This window comes from Protopterus annectens, chromosome 7.part0, assembly GCF_019279795.1.
Source record: "Protopterus annectens isolate FY-2018-M chromosome 7.part0, PAN1.0, whole genome shotgun sequence".
In the NCBI taxonomy this organism is placed as follows: Eukaryota; Metazoa; Chordata; order Ceratodontiformes; family Protopteridae; genus Protopterus; species Protopterus annectens.
The window spans coordinates 813269114-813281696 of record NC_056739.1 but is presented as its reverse complement, the minus strand read 5'-3'; the positions used below and the strand labels follow the sequence as shown (position 1 = coordinate 813281696).

At 40.1% G+C, this 12583-nt stretch overlaps 1 long non-coding RNA gene across 1 annotated transcript in view; it reads left to right on the top strand.

Annotated features, from left to right (window-relative positions):
- Positions 1-12583, top strand: part of LOC122806707 — a 614103-nt gene that overhangs the window by 316571 nt on the left and 284949 nt on the right. Inside the window, exon 2 of the long non-coding RNA XR_006365543.1 lies at positions 6428-6519. This is a non-coding gene — a long non-coding RNA (uncharacterized LOC122806707). The remainder of the gene's footprint in view (positions 1-6427; positions 6520-12583) is intronic.

Here is a 12583-nt window from a genome sequence, read left to right as displayed (position 1 = left end):
TTCCTCCATTTACAGCTTGAGATCTATCTGATAGGTAACTTGAAAACCAGGACAGGGAATTGTGAGAAAGGTTTAGAGTAGCAAGGTGGCTGAGAAGATGGGTATGGGAGATTGTGTTGAAAGCTTTGGAGAAGTCAAATAAAACTGTAGAAATGATTTTTCCGGAGTGGTGGGCATGGTTGACTATATCTAGGAATGAGAGAAGAGCAGTAATAGTGCTATGGCCAGGACAGAAGCCATATTAGGTTTGAGAGATTAGATGGTTTGTGGTTAGGAAGGGCATTAGTTGGGTATGAACGCATTTTTCCAATATTTTTGATATTGGGGAGAGGATGGCTATGGGGCGAAAGTCTGAGGTATTATTATTTTTACCACATGATTCCAGATACTGGCAAAGGCTCTTGCCACCCCTATAGTGCCTTTTTTAGACAAGGTTCAAATGACAAATTCACCACCGTAACAGGTACAAGCAAGCAAAATCTGAGGGTAATGCTACTCAATGCTAGAAGTCTAAACCTCAAAATGCACTCACTCGAGGCACTCCTTAAAATGGAGAACATTGACATCTGTGCAGTGACAGAGACCTGGTTCAAAGTTCCAGAGAGCACCCCTGCATTACCAGGCTATAATTCATACCACACCTTTCGGCCACCAAACCCGGACCGAAACACTAAAGGTGGAGGCGTGTCCATATTCATTAAGGATATCCACACCTCCAAGCTAGTTGCTCAGCATAATGCATCCGAGATTATCCAAGTTCAACTAACTCTGGGCAAAACCGCAATCCAGATTGTAGCTTGCTACAGACCCCCCACCATGCCCCAGGATTCCCACTCCTCTTTTCTTGATACACTGGAAAATATTAAGGTACAAACCAACACTCTAATAATGGGTGATTTCAACTACCCTACCATTAACTGGGAAAACTACTCATGTACCAACTCTTTTGCTCAACGTTTTCTGAAAATCCTCAATTCCAACGCTTTGGATCAACTTATCCACACCCCCACCAGAGGCAGCAATATCCTAGACCTGGTCATCACCAACATGGGTGACCGGTGTTCCACACCAGAGGTCAGCTCCTCATTGGTCAGATCTGACCACAAGCTAATCACTCTAGACATCCACATCCCGCTCACACCCCCCCCATTAGGAAAACAACCGTAACAAATTTCTCCAAAGTCAACTTCATGCTTCTTAAGACAGAAGTGGCAAACTTCATGATACCCATGCAGATGGACAATAGAGGTACGACTGCTGAATCCTACACAAATGCACTTTATAAGCACTTACACGAGTGCATGGATTGTGCTATCCCTAACAGAACCAAGATGCTATCCTCCAAAAAAAGGAAGCCAATCTGGTGGTCTTCTGCCATAAACAAACTCTACAACAGAAGAAAGAAGCTGTTGCAAAAAAGAGTAAAATCCCATGATTGGAGGAATTCAATGGTCAGCCTCAGTAAGAAGCTGAGATCCCTCATAAAATCCTCCAAAGCTAATTATGAAAACAAAATTGCCACTGATTCTAAAGACAACCACAAAGCATTCTATAGCTATGTTAATAATCTCAATGGCAACACTCAGATCTGCTCTGAGTTATAGCACAATGACACTAAATATACAGAACCAACTGATATTGCCAACATCCTGGCAGATATGTTCAGTGCTAACTTTACCCCCCTCTCACCCCCTAAAGGGCATATCTTTATACCGGAAGAATGCAAAGTTCCTGTAATCACGGCTGCACAGGTAAAAACTTCACTCTCCAAAGCCAAGAACACAGCATCCATGGGACCTGACAACATCCCAGGCTGCCTTCTACATGAACTACAGAATGAACTGGCACCCCACTTAAGTACCATGTTCAATCATAGCCTCACCTCAGGCTTTGTGCCCATTGAATGGCGCACCCCGACAGTTATCCCACTCCACAAAGGGGGGGGCCACAACAGACCCCGGGAACTACCGCCCCATTAGCCTGACGAGCCTTGTCTGCAAGGCCATGGAACATATCATCATGGAACTCATAAACAAAGACATTGGAGATCTCCAAACCCTGGACCCCACACAGTTTGGGTTTGTAAAAGGCAGATCATGTCTCCTAAACCTGATAGACTTCTTTGAAGTAGTCACCAAGGCCATGGATGAGGGTAAGGTGGTTCACACAGCCTATCTAGATCTCGCCAAGGCATTCAACACCATCCCCCACTCTGGAATTATAGATAAACTCACTAAACTAGGTATAAATCCCTATGTCACAAGATGGGTTGCCAACTGGCTTACTGAAAGAACCCACACTGTGAAAGTAGCAGACTCCAAATCAGACTTCAGACCAGTGACAAGTGGAGTACCACAGGGTTCAGTCCTGGGTCCTCTCCTGTTTGGTATCTACTTCTCTGAAGTACAGGCTAACACAGAAGGTCTTTGGCTAACTAAATTCGCAGATGACTGCAAACTAGGAGCCATAATTGAAACTCCTAACAATGTGGACATCCTACAAAAGGGCCTCACTGAGACAGATGCCTGGTGTCAAAGACATGGTCTCAAGCTCAATGCCAAAAAGTGCATTGTCATCCCGTTTGGTAAAAATTCTGTACCCATGAACTACCACATAGGTGGTAGTCTACTTAGCACCAAAAGTGTGATAAGAGACTTTGGGACACAGGTGGACAGTAGTCTCTCCTTTGATAATCACATCGCCAAAGAGGTCAGGAAATCCTTCTACGTGGCACACCTCATCACAAAAGGTTTCTCATCCAGAAAAAAAGAGGTCATTGTTCCCGTCTACTCATCACTCATTAGACCCATTATAGAGTACAACGCCCCTTTTGGTATGTACCTCACAATACATCTACAACAACAACTGGAAAGGCAGCAAAAATACCTCACAAAGAGGATTACTGGCCTCAAATAGATGCCTTATGCAGACCGTCTCAAAAAACTCCAGCTTTACTCCGTCGCATATCGCCTACTCAGAGGCGATCTCTGCCTAACATATAAAGCTATGTCAAACCCAGAGCTGTTGGACATGCTCCACTTAAAGAAATCCCAATCCCTCTGAGCTACACGCTCTAGGGACCTAAACCTTGTCACCACAATAAACAGAACATGCTGGAGGGATAGATTCCTGCCCCAGAGACTTCCCATACTCTGGAACAGACTACCTATCTATGTCAAACAGAGCTCCTCATTAGCACTCTTCAAGAAAAATCTTGATGATTGGATGGGTAATAGGAAATTCACCCCGGGGATCACTTCTGTGGTTCTGCTTGACAGGGGCACAGGAAAATAATTTTCTTGGGTGGTGAAAGCCAGGGTACATTTTTGGCTAGGCTTGTATAAGCCCTAGGGCCAATAGCCTAGTACCTACCTATGAACCTATTATTATTTTTAGAAGCATTCTAAAGGCAGCAATCTGGTCCTCTGTTCATACCTTCACAAAGCACTACAAACTAGAATGCTTTTCAAGGTCCTGAGCAGGCTTTGCTAGAACTATTCTTCAGAGACTCCTGGATCATTATTCTTACACCCCCCAGGCAGTGCTGCTTTTGCAATCTACCCAGAATGCCACCGAAGCAACTGGAATAATAAGTGTAGTACAGTTGCCCAAGTCCTACTTACCTGTAACAGTAGATGTTCAAATTCCTCACTGCCTCAGTGGTAGTACTCATCTACCATCCACCAGATTGTACATAGTTGAGGTGGCTTTCAACCTTATTGATTCAGTTGTTTTTGGATTTGTTGTTTGTATGGTATTGTGAATGGCTGCAAATTTAGTCTTACTAGAGGATTCTGGCTTCAGATACTTTCCTCTCAGTCTTTGTGGAAGCAAAAAAGCCTGAAGACTCACTTCCTGTGACAGCTGAAGGCTTCCCTCTCATAATATGCTCAGCTAATCAGCTGCCACAGGAAGGGAGATGGAGGAGAGTCTGAGATTTTGAAAGTTGGCCAGTACTGGGTTACTTTAGTTGATAACCTAAAATGCCAGAGAGGCAATGAAAAATTCAAACATCTACTTTTACAGATAAGTATGACTTCCATAGCTGTACTTTTCTTTTGGTAGAGGAAAGTAGGGATAGGCACTGTCAAAACAAACACTCTCTGATTGGCTAGCACACTGCATCATGTTCTACTAATCATCCTAGGGTAAGAAACTCTCAGATTATACATAGTACTGTGGGCACAGCCACAACTCTGGCCTTCTTTTAGGGAGCCAACACACAGTCTGTTTTGGAAGCAGCTACCTGGACATTAATGGACATCTTTTTAAAGCAATAGAAATTGTAACTGCTTCCAGGGCTACAGCTGGTTGTTTGCTACAGCTCTATCATAAGGTATGCTACTACTAAATCACCTTATTCAAGCCACCTCCTCTTCCTGCTAGAGCTCTGGGAATCATCCCAGTACTCAAAATTACTGCAACACTGATCTACATGAAGAATAGACTGTAGTTGCGTAAGACCTTACTATAATAGTATATGTGGAGATATGCTGTAGAGAGAAGAGGAATGAAGGTCAGCAGGACTAAGACAGAATATATGTGTGTGAATGAGAGGGAGGATAGAGGAATGGTGAGGATGCAGGGAGTAGAGGTGGCGAAGGTGGATGAGTTTAAATACTTGGGATCAATAGTTCAGAGTAACGGTGAGTGTGGAAGAGAGGCGAAGAAGAGAATACAGGCAGGATGGAGTGGGTGGAGAAGAGTGTCAGGAGTGATTTGTGACAGACAAGTACTAGTAAGAGTGAAAGGGAAGGTCTACAAGAGGGTAGTGATACCAGCTATGTTATATGGGACAAAAAGGCAGGAGTCAGAGCTTGAAGTGGCAGAGTTGAAGATGTTAAGATTTGCACTGGTTGTGACTAGGATGGACAGGATTAGGAATAAGTATATTAGAGGGTCAGCCCAGGTTGGAAGGTTTGGAGACAGAGAGGCAAGATTACGTTGGTTTGGACATGTGCTGAGGAGGAATGCAGAGTATATTGGGAAAAAGATGCTAAGGATGAAGCTGCCAGGTAACAGGAAAAGAGGAAGGCCTAAGATAAGGTTTATGGATGTGGTGAGAGAGGGCATGCAGGTGGTTGTTGTGACAGAGCAAGATGCAGAGGACAGGAAGAAATGGAAACAGGTGATCTGCTGTGGCGACCCCTAACAGGAACAGCCGAAAGAAGATGATGAGTAAGGCCTTACTATAATAGTATACACTGAAGTAGGTCACTTTTGCAGTAAAGTCACCTTCCCAACATGTTCCCACCTTTCTTTCAGTTTTGGGTATCCTGGCCGGGGGGGGGGGGTAACATAGCTTTCATCTTCCCTTTTCTTCCTCCTCCTTTGTGGGTGTTGGGCCTGCCCATTTCTGACCAAGACTTAGGGCGCCCTATTTCTCATTATCTCCCCTTGAGAACACGACTATCTTTCTGTAATTCCATCTTGCATCCCTGGGTCTGTATGCGTGGCTTTCACAGATCATGCTCTGGTTTCCTGGACAGGCATTTGCAAATGCCCATTTTACACTGCATGTGCTTCTGACATCAAAGGGGGTGGGCATCTGCCATGCCTTGATAGGGAAAGGTTCTGACCTCTGGAAGATGGGCCAGATGTTTGGTCATTCTGCAGAGAATTATCAGTAGTCAGGACTACTGCAACAGTGATCAAGTCAAGCATCTACTGTTATAATAAGTTCTTATACAACTGTACTTTGCTAGGCTTTGGAATGGTCTTTCTGGTAAATGTTAAGAAGTCTAATAATATGTGTACATTTAAGCATAGATTAGACTTATGGGTAGGTTATTAAAAAAATCTGCATCTAAAGGAGTCTGTGTTCCCTGAAGGCCTGGTGCCTTGAATGCAGCTCTATCCAGACAGTGATGTACTTATGAAATTAGAAAACCAAAAAAGGAATTCAGGTAGAAAGTGTGGTTCAGAGAAAATGAGTATGAAGTAAAGTTTTACAGGATGATAAGAACTATAAAATAGTGAGACACTGCACAGAGATAAGTGGGGTCAGCGAAACTGCTTGGAGAGGTAGGATGCAGTGCAATCATAAAGATTATTTATGATTCTGAGAAGCTGTCCGGAAAAAGCATTCCCATGTTACATCACTGGAAAATGTAGAGGAGGTTGCACTAGTGAGAAAGAACAGGTAAAGTGAACACCTAATCTAAAGGGATGTATTTGTTCCTTGATGACCAGAACGTGGTGTTGTTTTGAAAACTGCAAGAGAAGTGTGGTCAGTGTGTCTGCTGTAATCTAGGTCTAGTACAGTATATTTACAACATGGAAGTGTCTCATCCTCGTAAGACAAGCTACTGCTTATCATTCTCATCTCAGCTTATTCGTCCCAACCTGCCATCTTGGAGCTTGGGCTCTATCTTAGAAAATGAAAGACACACATCCGAGTCCTGATCTTTATTTTCTCTTCCTGTAGATATTGCTCTGATACTGTGGACATAAGCTGAAGCAGAAGAACCTGTGAAAGAAGAGAGTCCGTCACCTGAAGGCCAGGCCTCAGCAAACTGTGTAAGTGATACACAAATTATGAATTACCACATTGCCCTCCATTGCCTTTATTAGAACTTTGCATCCTGGTTCAAAAATATGGATGACACAATGCTACCCGATTGTCAAACAAAGTATTTTTTTTTTTTCTAGTCACATAGGTTTAGTAGTGTGTACTGCATTACCTCTTTTTAAATGTTCAGTTAACTGTGGTCAGTGTGGTGCAGAGGAATGTAGTGCTACCTCCTTCTATACCAATAATATGGTTATGGGGGGAGATGGATGTACTTGCGGACAGAGAGGAAAGGCAGGTTTCAACACCTGTAGACCTGTTTTCTAAACTTTCAGTGGGGTGAATACTGCGCATTAAGCACTTGTATATGCCTAAAAGAATCTGAGAGACGCTGCATGCAAAGTCACTGTCAGTGGCAGGTACTTAATTAAAAAATGTATTACATCTCTGAAAAGATGGATTTTGCACATTGTACTCACTGCATGCATTTAAATGTCTAAGGCAGAAAACCACAGGCTGTACTTGCAGAACTATATCGGTCTGATCACACTGAGTGTCAGTCATTGGTCTTTCATTGGGGCACTTTAGACTGAAGCCCACAGCACGTTCTAAAACCTTGACACAGCATATATCAAGGTCATTTTTAAGCAGTTGTTAGCTTCCTAATTGTTTGTTAGGAAGATGTAATGTATTTCAAGAAATGAAAATTAACAGCTAATCCTTTTCTTCCGAAATGTTTGCAAATGTCAAGTACTACAATATTAAGATTGTGCTTTGTTGCATGTAATTAGTCACTATGCTCAATATTAAAGCATTCTGTAAAAACATAAATAAATAAATAAAATAGGTGACAATTTAAAGTCAGAGATTATCTTACTTGTCTATCTAGAAAGGGAGTCCGTTTTGTTTACTTGGTTGTATTTATTTTTTACACAACAAATTTTGTTTTGAAATATTGTAATTAGCATAATTCTTTGCAGTGAATAGAACTTTCTTTGCTCCACATACTGCCAGTTACAGAAAAAAATATAGGCATGCAAAGTGCTTTACAACTATGAAAGCTGTAAAAAACAAAGCACTGCCACACAGACAGTGGGCTGAAGTGAAAATGTCCCTCTGAGGAATGGGTAACTTTAAAAGCTCTTTGTTCTGCCACAGTTGTGGTTATTCTGTGTCTGACAGCTTTTAAAGATGATAGCTTTTTTGCAGTTGTTATGCTGTAGTATGACATTAGAACTTTAAATTGAGATGTGCTTAAGAATAGCTTTTTTACAAAATTTTTATTAAATAACATTTTAAATGACATAAGTACGTAACATTCTTAGAAAACACACCAATTCTTTTCATGCAGTATGCACATTTGTTTTCTTTTTAACAATTATCTTTCACCCCATTACATAAACTGTTCAGTTCAAGCCTTCCATTAAAGCTCACATCCCCATGAACATTATTCTGCAAGTACTGTTCCCACAAATTCCATTTAGTTCTAATTTGCTCCTTCATTTTTCTAAAGATACTACTTTCCTTTCTTTTATCACCTCTACAATATTCAACACTTCATGGTCAGCTGGGTTAGATTTTGATTTGTACTATCTACTAATTGATTTTTTGTTAGCTAATAGCACTACTCTTAGTAAAGGCTTAATATGTCTAGGTAATTCAGAGCCAGTGACCAAGCTCAAAATAAATAATTTCTTTAGTTACAACAATTTGTTTCCCTAACATTTCTGACAAAGTACTTTATTTTATTTATTTATTTATTTATGTATTTATATTTGTTGACCGGGAGTGTCCGGCTGGACATATGTCCATTTTCAGCGGAGGCCCGGGGAGAAAAGCTCCACAGTTAAAATAAACAGACAGTAGTTACATTGGATTACATTTTACATAGCAATTACTTACAACATATTTACAGATGAAGAACATAGTACATCAGTAGACAACTAGAATCTTTATCTGTGAAGTACATAACAGACATTAACAAATGTTAAAATAAGAAGTTCCTGCTGTATAATAAGTACTGGCTTATGAGTATCTGAGCTTGCTATAATCAAGGTAGTTAGTGGAGTGGAAAGAAAGGTAGTGTTTGGATGGGGTGGGTGATATTAGAGTGGGAGTTGCAAGGGCATAGCCAGCATGTTTTTAGGTGCGCTTTTAGTAAAGTTTTGAAGTGGGTGCATGATGGTATGGCGGTAATTGTGGGTGAGAGTGAGTTCCATAATTTGGCTATGGTGCAAGAGAATAGTGCTTCACCAGCAGAGTTATTGGCTTTAGTGATTTGCAAGTGATTTTTGTTGCTGGATCTTAGTGGTCTGGTGGTGCGATAGGGTTGGAGTAGATTCTGGAGAGATGGGACATTTAGTGGATGGTTTACTAGTTTGTGGGCGAGTGAGAGTTGATACCATTGAAGGAGGTGAGGGAGTTCAAGCCAGCCCAGTTCAGCAAGTGAGAGACAGTGGTGTCTACGGTAGGATGCCCTGTGGCTTAATTTGGCAATTTTGTTGTAGCAGGTCTCTAGCTTGTTTAGATCGCATTGCCTTAGGTTGGTATATATTGGAGAGGCATAAAGTAGGGTGGAGATAAGGTGGGAATTTGCTACTGAAATCTTTGATGCTTTGGTGAGAAGTTGCTTATTTCTGTATAACGCTCCTAGTTTTTTGTGGACTTTTTTATGGTCATGGATATGTGAATGTCAAATTTTAGTTTATTGTCTATTTCCACTCCTAGCAATTTGGTGTGTTCAGTTGGGTATATAGTGGTGTTGTCTTTTGCTGTGATGTTAAAGTGAGAGTTGTTTTGAGTATGTTTGGTGGGTTGTAAGATGAGTAGTTTAGTTTTGTTTGGGTTGAGTATTAATTGGGCATCGGATAACCAAGTTTCAACAGAGGAAAAGGCTTCCTGTGTGACTTTTTGCAGTTTGGGTAGGGACTGGGCTGAGCAGATGATGGTTGAGTCATCTGCGTATTGTATGAGTGTGCCATGTTTTGTGGCAGAGGCTAGATTATTGGTGAAAACAGAGAAGAGTAGGGGTCCAAGGATGGATCCTTGGGGAACCCCTATGGAGACAGATAGTTGGGGAGATATGTCATTCTGCCATACAATGGATTGTTGGTGGTCAGACAGGTAACTCTGAAACCAGTTGGTGACTGATTGTGAGAAGGATAAGTTATTGAGGACAGAGATAAGTTGTTTGTGTGGGACCATGTCAAATAAATATTCATGTACTTATGTAAATATATATTCATGTACTTGTAGGGAATGTTTTAAAATCTGCCAACTCATTACATCCCCCATAACACACACACACACACACACACACACACACACACACACACACACACACACACACACACACACACACACACACACCAAATGTTCCCATTTACCTCTCTCGTTCCTATTGTACCTCCAGTATTTATTATTTACAGAGAGAAAATTCTCTGAAATCTGCTTGGGTTATAGAAATACCTGTGCAAACACTTCCAAGCAAAATTACTAAACATTCTAAATGTTGTTACATGCATGGGAGCCAAACAGATGTCCTCACATTGTTCCTTTTGTTAATTGCCTTTCTAGTCTTCCTTCCCAAGGCTGTCTAATCTCCTCTGACTGATTCTTATAGTTACCATGCAATACTGTATATGTCCTACTAATTATTCCCTTTTTAAAAGCATCTTCTGTATTAAACTCAATTAAAAACTCTACTAGAGCTCATCTTTCACTCATCACTCCCCTATCCCTTCTCTTAGCCTATATCTATGACTGACTGGTAGGGAAGGAAGTCTCTAACCTGCAGTCCAAACTTCTGCTCGGCCTCAGCACTCTATTACCTGTTTCTCTCTCTCTCTCTCTAGTTATTTTTTCTTCTCCCAATACATTGGTTCAGTTAATAATTTTCACCAGTAAATTCAAGCCTCTTCTTACATGTTTTCTATACCCTTAACTTGCAGCCATTGCTACTGGCAAAATATAGCTGGCTACAACCTTCTATAGCTAATTCTCATACGATCTCTCAGACTCTGTAAATATTGTAAATAGCTTTTGACGTTTGACTTTAACTGTGTGAATTTGTTAAAATGTATCCGCACAATATTTTTCCACTATGGGCAATATTGCTCGTGCTTTCTATTATTTGATATGTATTTGTACTTGTACTTTTATTTTTATTGGACTGTTATCTTTACTGTAATCTGTTTCATGAAGCTTTTCTCTCCGGGCCTCCACTGAAAATGGACTCTCTGGACCCAGTGGACTTACCCAGTAATCAAACTGAAATAAATAAATAAATAAATAAAATCCTTTTGCCATTCCTGTGCTGGCTTAGTTCTTAGATTGTATGGGAAGAAATAGCCAGGGAATTGTTATGGCTAGGCTTGTATAGGCCCTAGGGCCGATAGACTAGTACCAGCCTATGAACCTATGAACCTAATACTTTCTGCTACCTTGTGACTGTAATATTCTATAAGGTTGTTATTTTTCTTAAAGACCTGCATCCAAAATCCTAATCTTTCCTTGTTTGTCAAATTTTAATCCCCCTGTATTTTATTTTAACTCCTTTATAGCCTTCTGCTTTTGTTAGGCACATGAACCTTAACTGTGTAGCTCAAAGGTGTCCCTTCAAATCAGGTAATGCTATGCCATCTTGTTCTATGGGGAGAATCAACTTATCCCACTCAACACTTGCTCCATTCCCCTCCCAATTAATTACCACAACTCTTTATTAATTACTTTCTACAACTTCATCTCTAGTAGATAAAAATATGCATGACCTGTGTAAAAAGTAAAGGGACTAAATACATTCATTGCTTATATCTTATCTATATTCATAATCAAGAGCTTCCAGTTTTTCAACTGTTGTATGATCTTTTGTGTAGTCTCTTTCTACATATCCTTAGCTGCCACAACAGAATCCCTGCACCTAAATACTTCATCTTATTATGTCCCCATAAATATGGCTAGTGCTGAACCAGTCTGTGTGTGGGTGTGTAGTTCACTGTTCTAGCCTTTCATTTATCTTCATTAATCTTATATCCCCGAAAGCCTTGCAATTGTCTCAAAGTATTTCACAACACCAAAATGTCCTTTCTGCAATTTTCAAGTATGAAATAATATCTGCAAATAAAGTTAAATTATCTTAAGTACCATACCAGATATATCATTGAATTTGTGAGTCCTTATTTTATTTGCCAATGGCTCTAAATATAAAACAAAGGGGAAAGAGAGCATCCTTGCCTGGATCTTCTGTTCAAACACATGTTTTCAAAGGGAATACTCCTACCTTAAGTCTTGACTCTGATCCTTCATATACCCTCCTAATTAACCCTATTATTCTGTCAGGAGGTGCAAATCCCAAATGGCTCTGTTGAATGTTTTATTTTCATGAAGCCCATCCAGCTACAGTGATGTTTTCTTATATTTGGTTTCCCCTTTGAGAATTGTGTTCTATTAATGTTTTCAAATGTTTCCTTTCCCTCCACAAAACCACACTGATCCATATCTCTCAACTATCAATTTTGACAAGACCTTTGCCATTCTCTTATATAGCGTATATATAAAAAAAACACTTTAAAATTACGATTTAAAATTGAAATTAGTTTAAGGGGCTTTACCCTCTTTGGGTAACAGAACCATCACAGCTTTCTTCCAAAATGTTGCTATTTCTCCCCTTTTAAAATGCCATTAAAATCTTACAGATCCTTATTACTGGCTTCCAAGCTTCCACTTTAATACCATCTGTTTCTGGTGACTCCCCTGCTGAATATACATCACTATTTTATATCTTCTCTTTCTGTCTTAGCTATTAATTGTTGCTTTATCTTCCCTAACTTTTGCATAATGTATTCCACAAATATTTCCATTTATGGCTTTTCTTTGTTTCTACATTGCTCTACTTTATAGAAATGTTCATAAATTTTCTTAAATATCTCTAATACTTCTATATGGTTGATGGTTATTTTTCTTGTCATATGTTCCCTAAGTTTGGTGAGAACTTTTTCTACCTTCTATTGGCCAAGACATTATTTATTTATTTTATTTTATTTTACATTTGTTGACCGGGCTAGTCTGGCTGGA